The following is a 5196-nucleotide window of genomic DNA, read 5'->3' as shown; positions in this document are numbered from 1 at the left end:
TGTATATATATTGAAACAGACATTTATGCTATGTCTGTGTTAACCTTAGTTTTGTAGATTCTAGAAAATTAGGTATAATTCTTTTCTAAGGGGGATCCGGAGATGGACCAGTGGTTAGCTTGCCCAGATTGTCAATCCGATGGCTTATGATCCGCGTCCCGTTGCTACAAAAGACCGCGATCCGCTCTTTCGGATTCATGGCTGCGTTACAAAGGTGACGACCAAATCCCACTATTCAGTCAGTCAAGAGTAATCCAAAAATTGGGAATAAATGCTGTTGATTAATTGCTTTATTTCTAATATATCAGTCCAAAATTAGGGACAGTTAAATAGCTAGCTCTTTGGGTAACTTTGAGCAAATATTTTAAAACAAACAAAATTTTCGAAGTCCACTGCCTGGGAATCCAGCGATAAGATTGAGAAACTATTATGTTAAAATTCGGGGTTAACTCGCTGCGGGTGACACACTTTTCCAGTCTAAAATGAATTAAAATTGTTGGATTAATGGTACAGTATTCATATAGAGAGAAAGACAGAGCAATAATAAAAACCTGATATACATTAAACTCTATGAAAGTACGAAAAGAATAGAATAGAAAAACATATTGCACGAAACTGAATTATTTTTCTGTTTATATCTTTTGTCTGTATAATTATTATGCATATGTTTCATGCTATTATTTGACCTCGAATTATAAAAGATAATATGTGAAAAGTTTTAAACACAGACAAAATGCAGGTAGAATTACTCCATGCAAAAGGGAGCAAAACATTTTTCTGTGTCAAGTAACGCTTTGGTTTCAAAAATGAGACATCGAACAAAAACCATTTAAGAAACTAAAAGTGTACAATAATGTACTGTCTTTGTCAACTCTTAAGATGTTTACCGGCAAATTTGCAATGTATTTCAGACGTTTAAAGTACTAAAATTATTCTCTTTATCCAATTACTAATTTTTTGTTAACTATTTCAAGTTCACTTCATTCTCAAAATATTAACCATCTCGAACACGAACGTAAATCAGGTTACGTTAAGTTAGGTTCAGTATTCAGCCAGATGTCGACATCTGGCTGAATAGTGAACCTAACTTAGCTCAATATGGAAAATACTTTTGGGAAGGCTCAGTAATTTCAAAACTTTTCCAGCTTTGTTCTGTTTTTTTAAACATTTTTCTAGGATTACAAAGATACTGCACAACCTTCTAGGAAATGTTCCCTGAGATTTTCAGAGTTTTTACAACACACTTTACTGCTATAAATAACCATAAGAAATCATAGTTAAAACATTTATGGAATAACAACGTCATGGTCTTAACCTAAGTATAGAAGTAATCGATAAAGATAAATGAAAATGCTTCGAAACTGATAAATATATATTAATAATTATTCTAACTCGTGCATACTTGTAATAATGTTCTCATAAGTTATGCAGCACATGAATAAATATTTCATACAGTAAACCTTTCCATGGCCTTAACAAAAATAATACCTTTCATCTCTTCGATACCTCTTTTTTTTTGCTGTTGATGTTTGCCGAGTCTTTCTAATTGTCCATCCACATTGCATATCTTTATCCAAGAAACTTTCACGTTTTTGGCATTAATTACGATGATTTTATGGGGTACAATGTTAGACAATCGCCATGGGATTAAACCCTCTAAAACTGTTTCACATTTATAATATTTATTTTATTTCGCGAATGGTTTTTTCAGGGTTGCTGTAAAATGTCTGTCAGTGTAACACGTATCACAAGTGGCTGCATTACACATGGTGTCCCAGAAGTCTGGATCTACAGGGAAAAATACACAATCTATTCTTAGTTTATTTATTATTCAAATTGTGTGCCATTAACAGCCATACAAATATCAATTCTTGGTGCACTGTGCCATAAAGCCATTTTCATTCCTGAAATATGCACAAGTGACATAAGAAATGTGTTTGTTTAACTTTAAGAATATATTTCCCCTATGGGTCCAGACTTTTGGAACACCCTGTACATAAAAAAGTTTAGTACATTAAGGCTTTATACTAATTTAGTAGAAAACTTTAATTTTTAAATATTAATGTTTCATCAAACGAGCTGCTAATTGCTCTCGGTGGCTCAGTGGCAAGTCACCCTAAAAATCAGGTTTCGATACCAGCAACGATAACAGCATAGATAGCGCACTGTGATTAACAGCAAATAAACCTATGCTAATTATTTTAGAAATTGTTAATCATTGACAAAAGTTGCGAGTTTTCTTTTATTCATCATCTGTATAACTGTGTTCTTTTTTTTTACCTGAAATTTTATTTCTTGTTTTTGCACTGTCTTTTAGAACGCCACGAAATTATCATATTCTGTATATATCAGAATTTTATGGATTTCTTGGCAGTGAATAAAATATACCCTTTTGTTCTTTTATACTCTAACGTTGTCACGTACTTTAAGTGGCTTAGGGTTGCATGAAATCTTTGATGAAAGGATGATTCAAAGGTTATAACTGGGTTCTGCATGAACAGCTGTAAACTGAAATTGGCAGCTCGCCACAAGCATAACTGCGTGCTTGCACGATACCAAAACATTTTTCTAACCTTCTTTCAACTGATAATACCCCCTTTCTTCCATAAAACCCCACCAGAACTCAACAAACTAAAACTGAGCACCCAGCTGTCTAACGTCTTATACAAAAATGATGGCCATTGGACTGTGTACCCGCTGTGCGTATTTGTTCAGGACATTCTTTCGTTAACAGCAGTCTAAGTCATACCTACGGTGGTGAATTAAGCCTAACATTCTTCTTTTCAGTTCTTTGATAAAGAAGTTTCACAAAAGAACTTACAATTGTAGGGTACGGTGTAGCTCAAAAATATTCACTTATTCCTTATTTCTACGAGGTTATGATACTGTTTTTCAATATCTTAATATCTATTGTTCTGTTGTATTAATATCTATAAAGTTCAAATAAAATTAAAGATTATGAAAACGTGATTCAGTGTGAAACAGAAGCTACCCTAGCGGTTTCTAAGGTAGTTATTTTAATCGTAGTTTTTCACAGTGTCGAAGTGTCATATATATATATTTAAATCACACACACACTTGTAAGAAGCGTAAAATCTCAAATTCAAAATATTCAATTAGGATAAATTCATTGTAAAAGCTTATATTTATGCTGATGAATCATTTAAATATATTTTAAAAGATTTTGGTATTTAATCCATACTTTCATAGTCACAAGTAAATTAACTTTATATTTTTTCTTTTACGACAGTAAGTTCAGGATATGCATATATCCATTTTCTATGAATATTTTCCATCGAAACTACATAATATAGAATTACTGAATGTTGATTCATAAATACTGCTCCTGTTCTGATTCTTTTAACTATACGTATGTATGTTTGCACATGTGATTTTAGTTAAACGGTTTGAGAAATGTGTTAGAAGCATTTGTAAAAGAGCTTTCCTCACCTTATTATGAATGTAGTAACGTATCTGTATCATTTTTCGAGTCATCTGGTAATAGATGTATTCGATTTTATCTACGTATACTCGATAGAATATTTAGAAAACTGTACAGAAAATACCATACGATCAGTTCTTTAAATTGTAGAGTTTCACAGCGTGTACGAGATATTTCAGAATTTTCAAACACAGCCAATTAACAGTCAGTTGCAAGAACGCTATTCAATTTGGAAATGGGCAGGCGTGTCCTAATAGTTAGCGTGCCGGACCGTGATCCCAAGGATCCATGGTTTACGTTTTGTTTCTGCAAAGTCACGCTCTGCAGTTTGGAACCGTTGATAAGTTATAAGAGTGGTATTCAAACCTCACTATTCGCTGAATGCTGTTAATTATTTGCTTTCCTTTAGTCTATCAGCTCAATTACTGCAGATAGATCTTGTGAAGCTTTACGCGAATATCCGATTTAAACAAACATTCTAAAACAGACAGTCTTGGAGTTTTAGGAATAAGAATTTAAGAGTGTTATTTTAGCTTAATATAATTTGATGTTTAAGGTTTGGCGTGGTCTAGTGGTTAGAGTGCTCGGACTATAAATGCGACGGCTCATGCTTCATGTCCAACTTTTACAGAAAAGCGCTCCGAACTTTGATGCCGTTGATGTGCCATGAAAGCGATGGTCAAGTCCCACTGTTTGATTAAATAATAGTAGTCCAAGATTTGGGGTGGTACTGTTGACTACTTTCCTTCCATCTAGTTTATCGTTTCAAAATTAGGAACGCCGCTATGAGTAGATTTTGTGTTTCTGGCCTCCCTCAGGGTCCCGGAACGCCATGTTTTAAACGGTGTCCATACCTTCACTCGCAAGCTCGTATAACCAATGTAATTCACGTGCTCAAACATTACGGGCGGATGTCCTAATGAAGTTTGTGGTCGGGTACAGTTCTCCCTTGGGGTATCTATCCTGTATTAATTCATGTTTTGTGAGTGAATTAATTTGTTCCCAAACTCTTCCTAGAATTTTGGAGCTAGCAGGACAAAACTTGGCATGCGAATTCAGGGTGGTCCTGGAGTGTCCTTATCTATATGTTATTACCTCCTACCAAAGGGTACTAAAACGCGGCCGGAAGGTCAGCCAGCCATGATAAGGGTCTAGGAATAGGTGTTCAAGGTCGCTAAGCCCGAACCTGGCATCTCTTGGGAGAGTTTTTTATTTGTAGTTAAATGCAAAGCAACACATGGGCCTATCTATGCTGTGTCCACCACTGGTATCGAAACCCGGTTTTTAACGTTATAAGCCTTCAGACTTACTGCTGTACTACTGTAGGGTCCCTTAGGAGAGCTATAGAAGTAATTGGAGATAATGTAGGAACTTGATCGGTGCATTGGTACATCTATGAATAATTAGAGGCCTTTGAACCCCACAGCAGAGTAATGTACTTTATGCTAATACCAACAATTTGTGCATGGATTTATTTCGTTACTAAATAAAGTATTTGTAATGTTAAGGTATTCCGAGATGAGGATTATTAAAAGAATACTTATTTTAAGAAACAGGGTGTGCATGAATTTATCTGGGAAACAATACACTTCACGGGTAATTACTTCAGTAAGAATACTTATTTTAAGAAACAGGGGTGTACATGAATTTATCTGGGAAACAATACACTTCACGGGTAATTACTTCAGTAAGAATACTTATTTTAAGAAACAGGGTTGTACATGAATTTATCTGGGAAACAATACACTTCACGG

The 5196-nt window shown here is 34.6% G+C and overlaps 1 protein-coding gene across 1 annotated transcript in view; it reads left to right on the top strand.

Moving 5' to 3' along the window:
* LOC106460683 (GTP-binding protein REM 1-like) overlaps positions 1–5196 on the top strand; it is a 17918-nt gene that overhangs the window by 7840 nt on the left and 4882 nt on the right. The gene's annotated exons all lie outside the window — the stretch shown is intronic.

This window comes from Limulus polyphemus, unplaced genomic scaffold (genome assembly GCF_000517525.1).
Source record: "Limulus polyphemus unplaced genomic scaffold, Limulus_polyphemus-2.1.2 Scaffold816, whole genome shotgun sequence".
Lineage (NCBI taxonomy): Eukaryota > Metazoa > Arthropoda > Merostomata > Xiphosura > Limulidae > Limulus > Limulus polyphemus.
This window is presented reverse-complemented; position numbering and strand designations above follow the sequence as displayed.